This window comes from Halichoeres trimaculatus, unplaced genomic scaffold (genome assembly GCF_033239565.1).
Source record: "Halichoeres trimaculatus isolate MK-OKI-2021-1 unplaced genomic scaffold, fHalTri1.1 fHalTri1_scaffold_16, whole genome shotgun sequence".
In the NCBI taxonomy this organism is placed as follows: Eukaryota; Metazoa; Chordata; class Actinopteri; order Labriformes; family Labridae; genus Halichoeres; species Halichoeres trimaculatus.
Window position 1 is genome coordinate 13,553,456 of NW_027437194.1, and position 21,695 is coordinate 13,575,150.

At 38.8% G+C, this 21,695-nt stretch overlaps 1 protein-coding gene and 1 long non-coding RNA gene across 2 annotated transcripts in view; one reads left to right on the forward strand and one right to left on the reverse strand.

The window, feature by feature from the left end:
• The window catches only part of onecut2 (one cut homeobox 2), a 49,760-nt gene that overhangs the window by 12,116 nt on the left and 15,949 nt on the right, over positions 1-21,695 (reverse strand). The window lies entirely within an intron of this gene.
• Positions 11,811-21,695, forward strand: part of LOC141805097 (uncharacterized) — a 39,072-nt gene continuing 29,187 nt past the window's right edge. Inside the window, exons 1-2 of the long non-coding RNA XR_012599689.1 lie at positions 11,811-11,885; positions 12,506-12,634. This is a non-coding gene — a long non-coding RNA (uncharacterized LOC141805097). The remainder of the gene's footprint in view (positions 11,886-12,505; positions 12,635-21,695) is intronic.

The following is a 21,695-nucleotide window of genomic DNA, read 5'->3' on the forward strand; positions in this document are numbered from 1 at the left end:
TTTTTTGGAATTTTCACTTAGTTGAACATTTTGAAAATATTGTCCTGTTCTTCAACATAAGTCTCATTATCAAATGTGTCTTCACAGATGTCCAGCATCACATCTAACACCATAGAGGTGGATAACTCCTACCATTTCCCCCAGTCAGACACTCAAATGGATGGTGCCACTGGTCTCAAAAGCACACCTCAACAGGTACTTTAATCTGTGTCATTGTTCTTTTTATTATAAATATCTTTTAGGATTTCTGTTGTGTTTATCAAAGGAGAGAAGAATGTTCTGTTAAATATGATGGTTTTCTAGTGTGAATCTGTACATTCAGTGGTTTAGTGTAAGGTATGTAGAAGGTCAGTGGCTGGGGGATACTTATTGTAGATCTTCACTTGCTCTAAGGTTTTCTGACTCTTAAATTATGAGTATCTTCTGAACACTTACGACGTCCCCACAGCACACTTTCAATAAGTTTTTGAGTAAACACGAAACACTTAGATACAGCTAGTCACCACAAGGGACCTTTATCATGGAGTGTGAAAGGTCCCCACAAAGCCTGTTTAATCAAGGATGTGTTCTTATGTTGATTTTTTGGAATTTTCACTTAGTTGAACATTTTGAAAATATTGTCCTGTTCTTCAACATAGGTCTCATTATCAAATGTGTCTTCACAGATGTCCAGCATCACATCTAACACCATAGAGGTGGATAACCCCCACCATTTCCCCCAGTCAGACACTCAAATGGATGGTGCCAATGGTCTCAACAGCATCCCTCAACAGGTACTTTAATCTGTGTCATTGTTCTTTTTATTATAAATATCTTTTAGGATTTCTGTTGTGTTTATCAAAGGAGTGAAGAATGTTCTGTTAAATATGATGGTTTTCTTGTGTGAATCTGTACATTCAGTGGTTTAGTGTAAGATATGTAGAAGGTCAGTGGCTGGGGGATACTTATTGTAGATCTTCGCCTGCTCTAAGGTTTTCTGACTCTTAAATATTGAGTATCTTCTGAACACTTACGACGTCCCCACAGCACACTTTCAATAAGTTTTTGAGTAAACATGAAACACTTTGACACAGCTAGTCCCCACAAGGAACTTTACTCATGGAGTGTGAAAGGTCCCCACAAAGCCTGTTTAATCAAGGATGTGTGTCTTATGCAAATTATTCAGTATTATACTAAAATTGAACATTTTGAAAATATTGTCTTGTTCTTCAACATAAGTCTCATTATCAAATGTGTCTTCACAGATGTCCAGCATCACATCTAACACCCTAGAGGATGACAACCCCCACCATTTCCCCCAGTCAGACACTCAAATGGATGGTGCCAATGGTCTCAACAGCACACCTCAACAGGTACTTTAATCTGTGTCATTGTTCTTTTTATTATAAATATCTTTTAGGATTTCTGTTGTGTTTATCAAAGGAGAGAAGAATGTTCTGTTAAATATGATGGTTTTCTAGTGTGAAACTGTTCATTCAGTGGTTTAGTGTAAGGTATGTAGAAGGTCAGTGGCTGGGGGATACTTATTGTAGATCTTTGCCTGCTCTAAGGTTTTCTGACTCTTTAATTGTAAGTATCTTCTGAACACTTACGACGTCCCCACAGCACACTTTCAATAAGTTTTTGAGTAAACACGAAACACTTAGATACAGCTAGTCCCCACAAGGAACTTTACTCATGGAGTGTGAAAGGTCCCCACAAAGCCTGTTTAATCAAGGATGTGTGTCTCATGCAAATTATTCAGTATTATACTAAAATTTAACATTTTGAAAATATTGTCCTGTTCTTCAACATAAGTCTCATTATCAAATGTGTCTTCACAGATGTCCAGCATCACATCTAACACCATAGAGGTGGATAACTCCCAGCATTTCCCCCAGTCAGACACTCAAATGGATGGTGCCAATGGTCTCAACAGCACACCTCAACAGGTACTTTAATCTGTGTCATTGTTCTTTTTAATATAAATATCTTTAAGGATTTCTGTTGTGTTTATCAAAGGAGTGAAGAATGTTCTGTTAAAAATGATGGTTTTCTAATGGAATCTGTACATTCAGTGGTTTAGTGTAAGGTATGTAGAAGGTCAGTGGCTGGGGGATATTGATGGTAGATCTTCACCTGCTCTAAGGTTTTCTGACTCTTAAATATTGAGTATCTTCTGAACACTTACGACGTCCCCACAGCACACTTTCAATAAGTTTTTGAGTAAACACGAAACACTTAGATACAGCTAATCCCCACAAGGAACTTTACTCATGGAGTGTGAAAGGTTCCCACATAGCCTGTTTAATCAAGGATGTGTTCTTATGTTGATTTTTTGGAATTTTCACTTAGTTGAACATTTTGAAAATATTGTCCTGTTCTTCAACATAAGTCTCATTATCAAATGTGTCTTCACAGATGTCCAGCATCACATCTAACACCATAGAGGTGGATAACTCCTACCATTTCCCCCAGTCAGACACTCAAATGGATGGTGCCACTGGTCTCAAAAGCACACCTCAACAGGTACTTTAATCTGTGTCATTGTTCTTTTTATTATAAATATCTTTTAGGATTTCTGTTGTGTTTATCAAAGGAGAGAAGAATGTTCTGTTAAATATGATGGTTTTCTAGTGTGAATCTGTACATTCAGTGGTTTAGTGTAAGGTATGTAGAAGGTCAGTGGCTGGGGGATACTTATTGTAGATCTTCACCTGCTCTAAGGTTTTCTGACTCTTAAATTATGAGTATCTTCTGAACACTTACGACGTCCCCACAGCACACTTTCAATAAGTTTTTGAGTAAACATGAAACACTTAGATACAGCTAGTCACCACAAGGGACCTTTATCATGGAGTGTGAAAGGTCCCCACAAAGCCTGTTTAATCAAGGATGTGTTCTTATGTTGATTTTTTGGAATTTTCACTTAGTTGAACATTTTGAAAATATTGTCCTGTTCTTCAACATAGGTCTCATTATCAAATGTGTCTTCACAGATGTCCAGCATCACATCTAACACCATAGAGGTGGATAACCCCCACCATTTCCCCCAGTCAGACACTCAAATGGATGGTGCCAATGGTCTCAACAGCATCCCTCAACAGGTACTTTAATCTGTGTCATTGTTCTTTTTATTATAAATATCTTTTAGGATTTCTGTTGTGTTTATCAAAGGAGTGAAGAATGTTCTGTTAAATATGATGGTTTTCTTGTGTGAATCTGTACATTCAGTGGTTTAGTGTAAGATATGTAGAAGGTCAGTGGCTGGGGGATACTTATTGTAGATCTTCGCCTGCTCTAAGGTTTTCTGACTCTTAAATATTGAGTATCTTCTGAACACTTACGACGTCCCCACAGCACACTTTCAATAAGTTTTTGAGTAAACATGAAACACTTTGACACAGCTAGTCCCCACAAGGAACTTTACTCATGGAGTGTGAAAGGTCCCCACAAAGCCTGTTTAATCAAGGATGTGTGTCTTATGCAAATTATTCAGTATTATACTAAAATTGAACATTTTGAAAATATTGTCTTGTTCTTCAACATAAGTCTCATTATCAAATGTGTCTTCACAGATGTCCAGCATCACATCTAACACCCTAGAGGATGACAACCCCCACCATTTCCCCCAGTCAGACACTCAAATGGATGGTGCCAATGGTCTCAACAGCACACCTCAACAGGTACTTTAATCTGTGTCATTGTTCTTTTTATTATAAATATCTTTTAGGATTTCTGTTGTGTTTATCAAAGGAGAGAAGAATGTTCTGTTAAATATGATGGTTTTCTAGTGTGAAACTGTTCATTCAGTGGTTTAGTGTAAGGTATGTAGAAGGTCAGTGGCTGGGGGATACTTATTGTAGATCTTTGCCTGCTCTAAGGTTTTCTGACTCTTTAATTGTAAGTATCTTCTGAACACTTACGACGTCCCCACAGCACACTTTCAATAAGTTTTTGAGTAAACACGAAACACTTAGATACAGCTAGTCCCCACAAGGAACTTTACTCATGGAGTGTGAAAGGTCCCCACATAGCCTGTTTAATCAAGGATGTGTGTTTCACGCAAATTATTCAGTATTATACTAAAATTTAACATTTTGAAAATATTGTCCTGTTCTTCAACATAAGTCTCATTATCAAATGTGTCTTCACAGATGTCCAGCATCACATCTAACACCATAGAGGATGACAACCCCCACCATTTCCCCCAGTCAGACACTCAAATGGATGGTGCCAATGGTCTCAACAGCACACCTCAACAGGTACTTTAATCTGTGTCATTGTTCTTTTTATTATAAATATCTTTTAGGATTTCTGTTATGTTTATCAAAGGAGAGAAGAATGTTCTGTTAAATATGATTGATACCTGGAGTTAATCTGTACATTCAGTGGTTTAGTGTAAGGTATGTAGAAGGTCAGTGGCTGGGGGATACTTATTGTAGATCTTTGCCTGCTCTAAGGATTTCTGACTCTTTAATTGTGAGTATCTTCTGAACACTTACGACGTCCCCACAGCACACTTTCAATAAGTTTTGAGTAAACACGAAACACTTAGATACAGCTAGTCCCCACAAGGAACAAGGTCCCCTGTTTAATCAAGGATGTGTGTCTCACGCAAATTATTCAGTATTATACTAAAATTTAACATTTTGAAAATATTGTACTTTTCTTCAACATAAGTCTCATTATCAAATGTGTCTTCACAGATGTCCAGCATCACATCTAACACCATAGAGGTGGACAACCCCCACCATTTCCCCCAGTCAGACACTCAAATGGATGGTGCCAATGGTCTTAACAGCACACCTCAACAGGTACTTTCATCGGCATCACTTTTCTTTTTATTTTGAGTATCTTTTAGTATTTGTGTCATGTGAGTTAATGGAAAGGATAAAGTTTCGTAAAATATGATTGATACCTGGAGTTAATCTGTACATTCAGTGGTTTAGTGTAAGGTATGTAGAAGGTCAGTGGCTGGGGGATAGCCTACTTATTGTAGATCTTCACCTGCTCTAAGGTTTTCTGACTCTTTGATTATATGTATAATCTGAACAATAACAGTTTCCCTTTGCTCTCTCACGCTCTCTCTCTCAGCTTGGCTGGCCAGGCAGAAATTAGTTACTATTTTATGTCTTCAAGTAGTTTGAATCATTGTTCATTCTACATATTCATATATTTATTCATCTTTCTGTTTTTCAGATGGTGACGTATCAAAAGGATAACGAGATTTTTGTACCCCGACTTAGACGGACTAAAAGTGTCATCGTAAGTTTTTTATTAGAGTGATAAAAATCAAGAATAATGAATGTGTTACACTGTGCAGTCGAAGAGTTTGATATTATGTTAACACCAAAAAGAAGCATATTGTCACATATACTTAATCTTCTAAATTAAAGGGGAAAAGACATTCATAACTGATCTATTGATCTTCAGTTCAGTTGTTGACTCTATTTCTCACTTCCTTTTTCAGATGAAAGACACAAATCTTGATGATTCTGGTGAACTGTATGATTCTACCTCATTGAGTGAAGATGAATACATCCCAGATACTACAAGCAGAAGTGACACCGAAGATGATGCTCCGCTGCAACCGAAAAAAAAGCTTATAAGTTATATTGATAGTATATTTGATGACTCCAACTCCCTGAGTATCCCTGAAGTTGACAGTCCCCCTCAAGTTGACAGCACAATGCCAGACAACATGATCCTTCCACCTGAAGCCACTGGAGCAGAAGAAGAACCCTGTTCAAGTCAAAACATAAATGACACGATAGTTGTTAGTGCATGCCAAAAAAAAGATGGGAAAAGAGTGTACAACAAAAGACATTATTGTTTGTACTGCTCTAAGCCTTATGCTAAGATGGCAAGGCATCTGGAGAGTGCACATAAATCGAAACCTGATGTTGCTAAAGCGCTAAGCTTTACAAAGGGTTCCAACGAGAGAAAAAGACAACTCCATTATATTCGCAACAAAGGAAACTTTGCACACAATGCTGCTGTTATGGAGACAGGAAAGGGGGAACTGGTAGCATCAAAACGACGAAATGTAGAGGCACTGGGAAAGGACTTCATGCACTGTGCACATTGTCAGGGACTTTTCACAAGAAAGGTCCTGTGGCGACACATGCGAAGTTGTAAACTTAAACCTGGGTCAGTCGCCCCCAAACCAGGAAAGAACCGTGTACAGTCTATGTGTAAATACACAGGACCTGTGCCTTCACACATTAAAAAAGAACTGTGGGAAGTAATCAGTGGCATGAATCCTGACCCAATCACTGACATCATACAACATGATCGAGTCATTATTGATATTGGGCAGCATTTGTTAAATAAAGGTGGCCCATCTGACAAGAACAAACAGAATGTGCGAGAGAAGATGCGAGAACTGGGTAGGCTGATTCAGAGTGCAAGGAGAGTCACCACCTTAAAAACAATGGAGGCTCTCATCAATCCGAAGAACTACATGGAGACTGTCAAAGCCGTCAAGTTTACATGTGGGTTTGAAAGTGACACAAGCAGGTTCTTGATTCCATCACTAGCACTTAAACTTGGAAATGCCCTGGTAAAAGTTTGCAGACTATTAAAAGCTCAGGGTTTAATCTCAAACAACAAAGAGCTTGTGAAGAATGCCAGTGAGTTTCTTGATGTCCATGAGGAAAAGTGGAACGAGATGATCTCAGCTACAGCTTTGAGGAACATCAGAGAAGCAAAATGGAATGTGCCCACTCTCATGCCCTTTACTGAGGATGTCCAGAAAATGCATGCCTATCTCAGGCAAATGCAAGATGAGTGGCACAAATCCCTGTCTGAAAGTCCCTCTACCAAAGCCTGGATTGTGCTGGCAAAGGTGTGTCTGGCCCAGATCATTCTCTTCAACCGTCGCAGGGAAGGAGAAGTAGCAAGCATGCCCCTATCTGCGTTTTTAACAAGAGACTCCACTGATCCACACGAGGATGTGGACTGGGCCCTCTCTGAAGTGGAAAAAAAACTCTGCAGACACTTCTCAAGGATTGTGATCAGGGGAAAACGTGGTCGGCCAGTCCCAGTTCTTCTGACTTCAAAAATGCTGTGTGTGTTGGAACTCCTTGTTGAGCAGAGAGAGGCTTGTGGGGTTCTAAAAGACAATGGTTATATGTTTGCGAGACCAGGAGCCATGACACATTTCCGAGGTTCAGACTGCCTTCGTGGTTTTGCAAAGGAATGTGGGGCAAAGTGTCCCAAGTCACTGACATCTACCAGACTGCGGAAGCATGCCGCAACCCTTTCAACAGTGCTGAACATGACAAACACAGAGATGGACCAGCTGGCCAACTTTCTTGGCCATGACATAAGAATCCACCGAGAGTTCTATCGGCTCCCTGAGAAAACCCTTCAGCTTGCCAAGATCAGCAAAGTTCTGATGGCACTTGAGCAAGGACGATTAGCTGAATATCATGGGAAGAACTTGGATGAAATTGGGATAGACCCAGATGGTATGTTATTTTATTTAACTGTTTTTTTCTGTATTTACCAGATGGTTTGGTCACATTGGTAGTATATACTTTGTTTGCCTCCCACAGAAAAAGCTCTGGACAGCGAAGAAGACAATGGAAGCGTCGAGGAGGGAAACTTTTCTACTGTTGATGGTATATCTTGTCAGTAAACTACTGTCAAAATACTAGTTATCCTTTATTCTAATATTCCAGGTGTTTTCAAACTCTCTGGCATATCCTTTGATGATAACAAAATCCACTAATCAAAAAGTATGCAAGTTGAATTTAATGAACTGGATGCCTGGTCAAGAGTATTAGCAAACGTAATCTGCCCTTCATAAATTATATACAGTATAAAGAAAAGCATTCACTCCCATGGATGTTTCCCCTTTTATTGCTATTATAAATGAAATCATGTTTGATGTAATTTGTTTTTTAGTAAATGCACCTCGCTGCAATTTCACCGTATTTGTCTTTGCAAAACTGCTTGAGCTCTGTCAGATTGCACAGCGTGAACAGTCACTAATTCTCTATTGGACTGATGTCTTTATAAATGCAGTAAAAGAGAAGAACATCATGGGTGTTGTCACCCCAGAGTTTCTGTGTAAGACTCAATGTACTGACCTTATTTTCTTGCTTTAAGATAACAGGGCTTTACTCTTTGGTTAGCTAGCAAAAATACTTGTCAACTCAATTTTACATTTATAGTAGGTCCTTTAATGTCTAGTTAGTTTTCACCTAAGGTATATATCTTTTTGAAGATGATGAATTTTGATTGTGGTCCATAGAACCATCAGCAGAGGAGACACTTCCTCCAACTGAGGGGGGTGAAATGCAGCTACCAACATGCAAGAGACGCAAACCACCATCATCAGATGATGAGATGCCTTCAAGTAGTGCTATGGAGCCTTTCCCCAAAGGTGAGCTCTTTTCATATTTCTCTTTTGTCTTTTGGTAGTCTGCTTCTTTTTGAATGCCTTCATCTTTTTGTATTTTTTTTTCCAATGTTAAACAATAAATTTGTGTATTTTTACTGACAATGTCATCAATATTGCTTCTCTGTCGAGGCTAAATTAACTGTTAAAGTAGACATTTGTTTTTGAAACCTAGGCCCGATTTACTTGCTGGCTGTTACCTTTGGAGATTTTGTCTGAGCATCTCAAATTTTTTCGGCTATTTTTGCACAGAAATGTCAAGATCATATTGCTCAGAAACATACCCTTAGTTCTCGATAGTGTGTAACTAGTAACACTAACTTTGGTTATAACTCAAACTTTGATAATAAATAGCCCCTAGAAAACCAAACATAACCTGGGTGCTTAAAAATAAAAACAAACAAAATGTTTTAAAAATACTTATGGCTTATAAATGATCTTAATCATCTTCTTTTAGTTAGTAATTATTTAAGTGCAAGGAAAAAAATGCTCAAACTGGTGTTTGACTGGAAGTGTATTCATAGGTGCAAATAATTTGACTTGAACGACAAATGCTGGCACACACTGAAAACTTCTCGTCTTTTCAACCATCTTTCTGATCACCTCAAGGTAGAGCTACCCAGAAGAAGAAAAAGAAGAAGATGCCTTGGCAAAAGACAGAGGTGCAGGCAGTGGAAAGACACATGAATAGATTCATCAAATCCTGTATTGTTCCAGCCAAGAGTGACTGTGAGAAGTGTTTAAGGGCTGAACCAGAAGCCCTTCAAAACCGGGACTGGCAGAACCTGAAATTCTACGTCTACAACCGAATTACAGCTTTCAAGAGGAAAGTGCAGCGTAAATAGTTTGAGGATGACCATCCCTCTGGTAGGAAAGTTTTTGTTGACGTTCACATTTTCAGCAAAAAACATTGAAATGGTTGAGTGAACATTATGCTACCTCATTTTGCATTGCATTGTTATATTCTGAAGTGCTATTAATAGCCAAACATTTGAGTCATTTGGAAAGGAGCACATGTTATGGTTGTTACCAGTTATCTCTCTCTCTCTCTCTCTCCCCTCTCTCTCACTCTTTCTCTCTCTCTCACTTTCTATCTCCCTCTCTCAGTCTTTCTCTCTCTCACTCTCTCTCTCACTTATTTTCCCTCTCTCTCACTCTCTCTCACTTCTTTCCTTTCTCTCACTCTCTCTCCCGCTCTCTCTCTTTCTTGCACTCTCTTTTATATTTTATATTTGAGTTATGTGTGTGTATATATATACACAAACATATATTGTTGGGTTCATTTCTGGAGTTGAAGACATTAAAAATTGAATTCTGGAGTTGATATGTGAGTCTAATATCTTGAAGTGTATTTAGTACTAGAAGTAGTAGTAGTACTAGTATTTTTGTTGGATTGGTACTAAGTGTCAGATATTTGAGAGTAGTTAGCTGTTGCTACATGGTTGACGGCAATTAAAAATGTAATAAAATAGTTGTGGCTGAGTGAGAATGAAGAAATACTACCTGTAACAGCCATGTTTAATTTATATATTTTGTACATGACTAAAGATAACCTTCCACTGCTTTATTTCTAAATAATTAATTTAATGACTAAGATATTTCTATCAAACCTAGGGGTATCAATTAATCAAAAATAAATTCTGTTGTGCTTTGAAGATTTTAACATACAGAGCAATAGGTTCTCTTTCCAGGAGTGGTACTTTGCATCACTGGAACCTTTTTCAGGCCTCAAGCTTCACATAGTATTTTCATTGAACATCTAAACTGAGTTGAATTTAAAATTTTGGACAGTTATTGATGCATTATGAATTTTTCCTATATTTCTACTCATATAAACCTTAGGATTAAACCTATTTTAACAGATGCAATAATCACTATAATAACTCCACTAACCTATAAAAACCTAAACTATAATTACTGTATATAGATGCATGGCACTGGAAATACACTTATGGCTAAGTCCCCACTAGTCATATGCAAATGTGTGTGAATTATGCAAATACTTATTTAAATTCGTCCCCATATACCACATTTGGTTGATTTCTCATATGTCCCCACTGGGGATGGGGAAAACATCACCTCCTCACTTTGGGTATTTGAAGTCGTGTATGAGCTAACAGGGCAATGATTGGTGCACCTAATTTTTTCCACTCCTCTAGAGCCTGTAGAAAGGGTGGTCCCCGCAAGTGAGGATCTGAATATTGGTCCCCATCCAGCATGTAAACCAGTATGTGTGTGTGTGTGTGTGTGTGTGTGTGTGTGTGTGTGTGTGTGTGTGTGTGTGGAGGGGAGGGTTATTAAGAGGAATAAAAGAGAAAAGGGAAGAAAGTGTGAGAGTGATATTATGGTTGCATCAAGTGTTCAAATCTGTACAGCAATAGACAGAGTTCAGAACAGAGAAAGCAGGAAAAACTGCAGATTGTCTGTTACAGACATGCATTGACATTGGAAAAAACATGCAAACGTTTAATGAATGGAGGCAAAGAGAACTTTTAACTACAGTACATTTGTTGCAGGTAAGTAAAAAAAAATGGTAACTGCACTACTGCTTTTTTTTTCATTATAATGTATTATTGATCACATCCTTCATTTCAACCTAAGATAGTGATACCATGCTGAAATGATAACATAAATAAAGAATTTTCTTAAATGAAATAAAAATGTCAATAAACTTTAAGTGTTATATAAAATTAATGAAGAAACTCTCAAGAAAAACCCTGGTGTGTTGAGGAGATATGGGAGTATTCCTACATCAACATGTTTTTCTTAACTGTAAAGATAACAATTTTTGGACCTCTTGCATCTTTTTGTTGCAGCTTGCCTTGCATTTTATTCATGCAGTTTATTAAATGTAAAAGTTTCAAATGAGGAAGTGGGTGAGCCAGCAGGCTCTGGTTTCATTTTACAGACAGAGAGAAAGAGGGGGGAAAGAAGAGCTCAGCAGAGTCATTAGAGACTGTTTTCATCCTCACCACAGAGATAGATCACAGCCTGGCAGCTTCACCGTGACAGCCTCAGTCTCCACTGTGTCATGCTTGTGTCCTGTTGCTGATGGACACCATTTTTCCACAAAGCAATGCGAACAAAAATAAAGGCCCCCCATTAGGTGCTGTGAAACCTTAATGAAACCATTTAACAAACTATAAAACCTGGAAGTGGAAAGTATTCTAATTTAGAAACACATTTTGAACACATAGCAGTTTGAGTGATGTGACTGAGGTGCACCTAAAAATGTGCAACCACATTTAGCACTATTGTTTTTGTATTGATGAATATACTGAGTTTTGTTTATGAAGCACCAGTTTTTACAGATATGCACTGTAATCAAGATAAGTATTATCTAAAATTTATAAAATACATTCCTGTGTTAAATTATAAACACAGGAAGCGGAACCCTTATAATTGTAGTCGCACCACCCGGTCGCCTACTCTGGACGCCCCCCGCAATCTGGAGAAAATAAGAGTGCACCTGTGAGATTCTCCCTTTGTTTTGCAGGTTAGTTGCTCGCTAAAACTGCAGTAGTTAAAAGCTCTAACCTTTGTTTTACTTCTGCAGGCGACAGATTGTAGTTTTGGGATGTATCTGCTAACTTTAGAGTGAGTTATTGCTTGTCGCGGCAAGCAATAGAGGGCTCTGAGTAGCAGTTAAACGTAGTCCGTTATTATCGCGAGAGTTCGCTAGCTCGTGGTCAATATTGCTTCAGTCATCTCTGTATTAGGTTTCTATTCTTAGTATTATGCCCCAGTAGCCTATATGTTAAAAGGATTCTGATGTGACTTTAACCGTGTTATGTGTTTAAATGATTCCAGGACTTGTTTTTGTTTGATTAATGTTGAAACAATCGTGTTAAGCTAATAATTTACAGTCAAAAATTAATGTGATCATATTTAGCAGTTATGGGAGTAGGGATGAGTATTCTGAAATTTGGCAGAAAAAAAGAACTTAAAAATAACTTTATGTAGGCTCCTTTTTTTCTTTTCTTTTAGGAGCTTTTTGTTAAATAGGACAAAAAAATCTACTGTGTAAACTAAACACAAGTTAAAGATGTTAAAGAGACGCAATCTGGAGAAAGATATGAGTGCTTCCTGCTCTGAGACTCTACCTTTGTTCAACAGATTATACTCATTTTGTTATTGTGGTCTCCATGCCCAAGGCCCGTAACACGACACCCTGCAGCATGATGACGACTAGTGCTGGTGATAACCCTGCTCTCCCTAAGAAGAAACAGGAGCTACTTTTATAAGGTTAGATTAAAAATTAAAGATGTATACCAACACTGCAAGCTTTACCTGCCACACAGACACCAAAGGTCATGAGCCCACTAACCTTTAATGTTTGTAACTGACTTGACTTATTCAACACCCCTTAGGTTTAACTGCAGCATAAGGCAAGAGTACAGAAGCTTTTTCAAGTAGCATTAACATTATTCCTATTTATAAAGAACATCTATACACTGCATGACACATGTGTTATAAGGTGGCAAAACACACACTCAGCTGATGCAAGAGTGAACACACTGCTTCTCACAAAACACTGCAAACATATGGGGAAACTTAAATCATATCAAGTCGTCTGTGCAATCTGCAGTGTGTAAATTTTCCTGCCTGCGGCCTATCCAATCATGCGTTAGAAAAGGAATCCTGGTAATTTAACACAAATAAAATCAGCAGAAGAAACAAAATAATAGTGTTTTATGAAAAACTAACTGTTTGACAGGCATCAGGATCATCTAAATAGAGTAATAACCCTAACCCAAACCTCTAAAGATACGATTAACAGATCTTCCCTGCATTGATCCCTGAGACTGATAAAACATGGTTACTCATGTACAGGCATCCAGAGAGTTTCCTTTATTGAATATTTTCCACTCTTAGCCTTTTCACAGACCTCTGCCAGGCCAGACACAGACGGAGGTAAAAGAGGGAGACTAAGATGAAATGGTGGATATTGAGAGGTACAGACACAACACAACACAGAGAGAGATTAAAAGACGGGAGGGAGCAGAGAGTTTGGGGATCAATAAAGCTGAATATAGAGCCGTTTATTTCTGTCAGGAGTCTACAGAGCGAGACAGACAGGCTTCATTCTGTGAGAAAAAAAGATTTATAGCACAAAAGGCTGCAATCAGCTGAAGAGCTCTTTCTCTAGTTACTATTCCTCATGTCTCTCTGTCTCAATACTTGCTTTGTGAGATATTTTATTGCTGTCTTGCTTTTTCTTTTGTCTTCCATCACTGATTCCTCAATCTTTCTCTTCCTTTTAGTCCTCCCTCATCTTTTTCCTGCATCATTTATCTTTGTCAGTTTCTCCTTTGTTCCTTTTTGTCTCACCTGTCTTTTGTATCTGACTAATTTTTGCTTTCCTCCTCTGATTTTTGTCTCAATCCTTTCGCTCTGTGGTCTTCCTTCATTCTCCTCCTCTCTAACTCTTTCCTCCTGTCTCCTTGCCTCTGTCTTGTCTCCTTCCTCTCCTTCATCTTCCTGCCCCTCCTACCTTTCTGTCTCTCACTCTCTCTCCTTTCTTCACGTCTCCCCTCTTCCGTCTCCCTCTGTATCTTTTTTTTATTGCACCATTACCACTTAAGCCTTGGTATCCATTACACAGAGGGCATATAAGTGCAGGGTAAGTAGTAAAGTCGCCCTTCAACATACACTTCACTGCTCGTGTGTGGCGCCACATTTGAAGGCTTCAACACTCCGTCATGAGCCGGCAGGGTTAAGACATGTTTTGATTGAATCGTAAATTAGCGGTGACGTTCTTAATGTGCGTGATGTCGATGTGAAGTCAGAGGTGACTTTTTTCCTCGAAGTTAGACAACACAGCAATCACAAGCTTCTGTTAGTTCTGCTGCAGGCTCTAAACTCCAACATTTAGTGAGTGTTGCTGCAGCTGAGGCATTTTATTTTGGTGATACGATTCACAGCATGATCAAAAATCTTTTTCTATGTGAGTCGGTCAACCTAAAACTTTGTGTTTCAGCAAGCGTTTTCATTACACAGAGAAACAGACTTTGTTGAATAAGTAGAATGCATGGGCCTAGTTTGCAGCAAGGGAAACTTAAATGTGCTGATCTGTCTAAACTATACTGCAGCGCCACCTTTTGGCCTGGAGTCTCATGCATGTTGCCGTGAGGATGTGTTTTTTTGGGAATGAATGGAATTTATTTTTTGTTGACAACTTTTTACTGGATTCAACGTGAGATTGTTGGGTATTTATTAACAGTTAGGTAGAGCTACAGTTTCAAATGAGACAACAAGCTAACTTTGCCAGTTTGTACCATAGTTTAGTAGATGTTTGTATTTAGCACTACTTGCAACATGTATTTTATTGACAGATGCTCAAGTTTGAACAGACCACTGCAGAATAACTGCTGCATGTGGGTTGGAAGGGGCATTATCACAATTGGCTTAGCCTATGTTTCTGCTCTTCTGTCCTTTTTCTGTCTGACGGTTAGGCTCCAGTGAAGCTATGAAGTAGCACTTAGAAATAACCTATATTGGCGCTGATAATTGTATTTAAAAGTGTGGATTATGATCGGGCATATATCTAAGAGGGAGACTTTTTAAAGATCATTCAGAAACTCCTCACAGCCCCTTTAAGGTAGTTATGCTCTGAACTCTCCATTACCCCTGTTTCTACTCAGCAGTACTTGCTAAAAAATGCCAAAAAAATGCCCCATATGAGTTTTATTGCTCAGCCCAAGTCCTTCAAACCACTACAAAATCTGAGGCCATATCACCATTAAAAAAAAAGTTACAAAAACGCAACCGTAATGCTTCATGTGAAAAAAAATCAACCAAGCAAAATCTGCACTGACAAAAATATGGCGCAAAATAAACACTTAGCATGGCAAACACACGTAATTAATGGTACCTTAACTCACAAATTCACAGACACAAGGAAGTATACAGCACCACACAGCACTGCTGCAATCAGCACTTAACTATAAGTGTGTGTGTATGGTGTGTGTATGTGTGTGTAGCCATGCTTAATGCACCATGGTGCTTTCCGTCTTCTGTTTTGAGATGATAACCGGAAATGGAACGACAGACTGAAGGCTCTCTCTGTCTCTTCTCTTCGTTGAGAGCATGAATGAATCTGTGAGAATATTTATCCTTTAACAATTCATCAGCTGGGACGTCCAGAAGCACTCATGCTTATTTTTAATGCTGATCATTTTTGTTCCACTGAATCATCCTTTTTTTCTCATCTTGACCATTGACTGTTTACAAAGATGGGCAACATGGCACTATCCCCTTCTGCTGTACAAAAGTGAAGCCAAAATACCTCCCTCATTATGTGCTGACATATTGTGCTGCTGGCATTGTGGAGTCTGTGAGTTACAGACCAGCTGATGGTGCTGTGATCACCCTTCTGTTAACCAAAATACATATTTAAGTCAAAAATAAAGGTCAGAGCTACAATCTACAAACCGACTCCGGTGAGGCTTTAAAGAAGACAGACATGGTTATGGTGAGTTTACTGACTCTTGACTCTTAAAGAGATTGTTTCTTGACAAGACTATGTATAGCCAGTTTAACACCAAAAAACATTCCTTGATATGAATAACAAAGTACATAAAAATGGGGGGAACAATAATTTTTGCTTATATTATAGCATATAGGTATTGAGGCTTAGACAGCTCCAGACTACTATCAGCTCATTGAGAAATTCAATTACAACCATTGACTGACACCGGTGTCCATAGAACTCAATTAGGTTTTTCAACGGGACAGGCTTGCAGAGCATGTCCATCAATATCAGGCTTGTAACCTTGTATTCTGATGAAGTGACCCCTGTAGGTGGCAGTAGGGGTCTATTTAAAGAAGAGATCAGCATAGATAACAGTAATACAATGGCAGACTTTGGAGGTTGGACAAGTTTAGACAGCTCACATTCGAATAGCATAGGTGTTGTGGGCTGCAAGCACCAGATTTAGTGTCCGTTTACACAACAACGGTTATAGGATTAAACACAAAATGTTGTTGCATTTTTGCTGTACACAGCAAGCCGGAGTTTTCAGTGAAAGCGCTGATGTCATGCTCTGTTTGTATGTACATGCATGTACAACAGTGCAACAGTACTCTTGTTCCAATTGTCGTGGACTACTGTGTTGTGCTTGCGAAGCTCAAGCTGGCTGTCTCTCAACAAAACATGCATCTGTTGCACCACTTCTGTTGGCATTCGCCAATATGCCAGATAACTGCCTCAATACTTCAGGGGTGACCTACCAAAAGCCACTTCCAAACAGTTAGCGCCAACTACAGGCCTGGCATGCTTACTACAGTGTTTTCAGTCCGCAGCGTTTCCGTGTGAATGCAGTACATACAAATACATTATTTTGCTAATTTGCACACATTTAACACAGAAAAAAGCCACACGATCCTTTAGTAAATAAGGCTTTGAGTGATTAGGGCACATAACTTAACTGATCCAATAACATCAGGTTAGTTGAAATATAATCCAGTATAACCCCCTCCCCCCCCCCCCCCTTTAACTGACGTGTTGTAGTGTGTCTAGCTACATGTTTAGGGTTTTCTTTGACTGTACCAAGGAACAGAGAAGGAACGAGGGGAGTGAGTAATCTCTGAATCAATGTGTGTGTGTGGGTGTGTGTGTGTGCAAATACAGAGAGAGAGATGGTTTATCAGTGTATGATCTCTATGTCCACACGGTCAGCGGTGACATCACCGGACAAAGGTCTCTCTTTCTCCCCTTCTCTCTCTCTCACACACACTCACTCACACACACACACACACACACACACACACACACACACACACACACACACACACACACACACACACACACACACACACACACACACGCTAATGCTCACACTGTAATGTATCACCAGTTGTTTACAGGGAGAAAATGGCTGACCAATCACAGCCTCTGTGAGCCCAGTGATGTCATCGAGCTGATGGGGAAATAGCCTCAGAGGAGTTTGATGTCATCCACCTCTATCTGTCTCCTCTTCAGTGTTTACCTGCGTTTTACTGAGCTGTACAATTTCTTGAGGCCTTCTCATTCGTATCCTGACATGAACGAGCAACAGGGACGACAAAACTTACACCAGCTGTTGTTTGAACTCTTAGCTGGGTGTCAGTTATAAAGCCAAGGGCATGGGCCCACTATCAGTGGGTTTACAGTGAACAGTGTGTCACAGGTGCTATTGTGAGCAGGCACTTGGTTATAAATTCCACTGTGCCTGAAAAGAACTGATGGGTAAAAATAAAACAGTGTGGGAAGCTCACACATTTCCCCTCCAAAGATGTTTTTTTTACAATGGAGTTAAACAAAAAAAGAGTAAAGATACAGTTGCTCAAATTGATTTAAATCCAATGTACCATGTGTCTTTGTCTAGGTGTTAGATATTAATTTGATAAAATCAGCTAAATTAATCTTTGAGATATTAGTCAAGCAAGAACACTAAAAATATACATGTTATACCCCTGGTACACCTTCAATGTGTCAGTTTTTTTAATATTTATTTATTTATTTATTTATATTCATTGATATTATTTTCATTACTACCACCTTGTTCTGTTTTACAATTGGGGGATTAGGGCCACAAAAAATTGCAAGAAACAAAAGTCATAAATTTACAAAATTAAAGTCTTAAATTTAATTCTATAGCTATATTTGTGAAACCTATACCTAAGTATTAGTTCACAAGATTCTCAAAGTTCTTATTTTTGCACAGGTGCTCTCCAGATAGCCTGTAGCTAAGGACTTATATTTATGACTTTACTCTTGTAAGTTAACATCTGTTTTTCTCTTAAATGTATGAGATTATTTTCACAAATGTACAACTTTTTTTTCTGGTAAATTTATGAAATTAATCTCATGAATTACCTTTTTTTTATATACGATTTTTCCTGGCCTAATCCTTCTTTGTACTGTTAATGTGTAGTAGACACTGAACTCTTACAATGAAGGTATTCTGTTACAAAAAGGGTGACTTCTTCATTTAGGGAGGGGGTTGTTACAAAGATTCTCATGTTGCAACAAAATATGAGGACAGATTGTGAGGATAATATCAGGAACTATTACTGCCACATCCTTAGTCGAGGTCAAAACCAAAAGCAAGGGGAGTGTTTGGATATTTTACTTTTGCAGAAGTAAAAGTATCTAGATTTAAAAGAAAAAACAAGACAGAAAAAGCCTTCAAAAATCAGAGCCATCTCAGCACAGTAACTGCATAAACAAGAAGAGAAGCAGTGTTTGACAGATGTTTTATGAAAGTACCTTTCATAGAACAACACTGACATTTTACAACCATCCTTAGTTACATCAACACCAATTCTTTAATATCCAAAGGACAAAGTAGGTTAAAAGTTTTATGTTAGATGTCGAAGCGCAAAAAGAAGTTCAGGAGAAGCTTCTAATAACCTTTGAACTATAGAATGTTGACAGTAAGGTTAAGTCAGAGGGAAGCTACACACACACAGACACACACACACTCACACTGATGGACTAATAGATGATGAGTTAACCAGCCTCTCAGTACCTTGTCTTATCAGTTTTGTTTTTTTGGCAGCCTCTCAGCCGCTCAGTCTCATTGCTCCAGCAGAGAGCAAACACAGCCAGGCAGATAATATTCTCTGATCAATAGATTGTATTGTAATCTGTGATTGATCAAAAGGAGGTTGGGCAGCTATAAACGGACATCCTGGCAAACCGCTCACCGCCGTGTTTGTCTCTGAACGATCAGCAGCAAGCGATACGAGTTGATCAGATTTCCTGCTGTGAGAGATGAAAAGCAGCTCAGAGATAAACGACTGACGAGACAGAGAGAAGACAGGGTCCACTTACTTTTGTATAGATTGTGTACTTTTCTTTTTTATTACTTTTTTCATATAAATTGTTAAACTTCTTGCACTTAGTTTTCTTATTAAAAGTTATTAATCTTACAAACACAATTATAAATATTTTATGCTGTATTTATTTTCAACACACTCCTGTGTAGTTTTCATTTTTTGTCTTTTTTTCCTTTAAAATGCGTCCCCTTTGTTCTTCTAAACCTGTCCAATTTAAGGCCATTAAATCTACAATTGGATCCCGTCCATCCAATATGAAACATAATCCAGTTACAGACAAATCCAGCTTGATTGATCCTTTTATGTGGCACAATCAAATGAAAGAGAATCCCCTCAAATCTGTCTGACACTCATCAAACTGTTTGCTTTCAATGCTTTTAGCAGCAAATCAGCAGGAGGGAAAATACCAACATTTGACCCTCAAACTGAGCGTTTTGTTTGGTTTGGGCTCAATCAGCACAAACAGTACAAGTGACAGGACAAAAGGTCAACATGAGAAACTGTGGAGGTGAGATAAAAACTTCAGGTGTGACTGCAGGTCACAAGGCAGAGACAGATGTACGCACTTTCACAACCACAGTCCTTTATGTCAATATACTTAGTGGTATGGTGGCCCTTAAAGCTCAAAAAGAGAGAAAAGTGTGCAAACAGACAAGACACATACACAAGCCCCACGTTGAAATCAATTTAACAACACATTCACAGAAAAAAAAGAAAAGAAAACACACAGCAGAGATATCATTTATGAGGGAAACTCGCCAAGAAATTGAGGTAGGTGATAGTGCTGAATTTGGATGCTTGTTGCTCATCAAAGGCAGCTTATGCACATTTACCAGCTTAGTGCAGCATCATTTGGCCAAGTCTGAATATGTTTGTGATATCAAAGCTTTAAAAAGATTATATGGACGGTACGCTGTGTTTTTCTGCTTGTGAAGCAAGAAGCAAAGAAAGCAAAGAGTTAATGCATCAAGGTATTACCTGTTAGATTGAGCAATTGTGACATTTTCCAAAGTTTTCAATATTCCACATCTAATGAGCATACAGCACAGACTTGAATAAAAAGAATAAGACACAACATGTAGTCATGTGCCATGCCTTTACAAAGTGCAACCAATTAAGACCCAACTAGCTCCTCACTGTTGTGATTGGGATAGTGACTGCAATATTGGCCAGTATGGCCAGGTGGTTATGCTAATCATGGTTCTGACAGGATGATGCACAATTCCTTACTGGGATCTACAGTCAACACAGAGCACTGGAGGGAATACCAGAGGGCAGAGTAGCATCATGCTAACTGCAGACTTTGCTAATAGAGCTAACACCAGATCCCAATGCCACATTGAAGGATTTTACCTGCTGTTGGCAGACAGGAAAAAAAAGGAAAGAGAGAGACTGAACAGACTGGTGAAGAAGTCCAGTTCAGTCCTGGACCCTGTGGAGGTGGAGGCTGAGTGGAGGAGGATGGTCAAGCTGTTGTCTCTGATAGACTTTTTTTTTCTAGTTGACACTTATATTATAATAGACCTCTGTTCTATTCTATTCTGCTCTGTTACTTCTTGCTTGCAATGCATCCTGGTACATGTAGGCATTCTCTAGGAATTAATGTTGAGCTTTGTTTTCTCAGCATGCACTGAGGAGTTTGTTGCTTTGATGGCTAACATTAATCTTCATGATAGATTTAACTTCTCCACACATCATGAGAAAATCCCTCTGACTATTGCTGTGTTAGTGTTAGAATATTGGACTTGTGTATATTGTGTATCTATTAAAGGCCTTAGCATCCTTTAAATGATGCTCTGATACCTTTTTATGACCGTATGATTTGCATATAAAATTGATCCGTATAGAGATTATGTTCTCATTATTACCTCAGATACAGCTTGTTTCTCTCTGTTGTATAATGTCCTCTCTCTCCTGTCCTCTCCCTCTTTCTGTGTACTCTCCCCTCCTCCCCCCTCACTTCCAGGAACTGGTCTGGATCAGGTTCCTGCAGATCAATGGAGATCTGGGTCCGCACCGTTTACGTTATCGTTGCCAGTATTAATGCTCTTTTAATCTGCTCGGGATTACAGCCATCGATCCACATCATCCATCCACACGCACGGCCGAGCCCAAAACTGATGCTTCACACACACAGAGACACACATACACACCTTTCAGACAAACACGTAGACTGTCAGACAGAGAGAGAAACCTAACTAAGAGAAAACAACATGAGCAGAGACAGCAGCAGGAAGGACAACAAACAAACAGAATGTGCATCCACATCCCTGTGCGTGTGTGTGTGTGTGTGTATGTGTCACCATCACAGAATTGATTGGTGATAGATACACATCAGAATATTTACATACACAGCTACCAGCTGAACCAGCAGACAGACTTTTCACAGATCAAAATAGAGAAAAACTTGGTATGCAGCTTGTGAATCTGTTATTTTTAACCCTTTAATTTATGTAAATCACAGAGCTTTTTTTCTAAATTT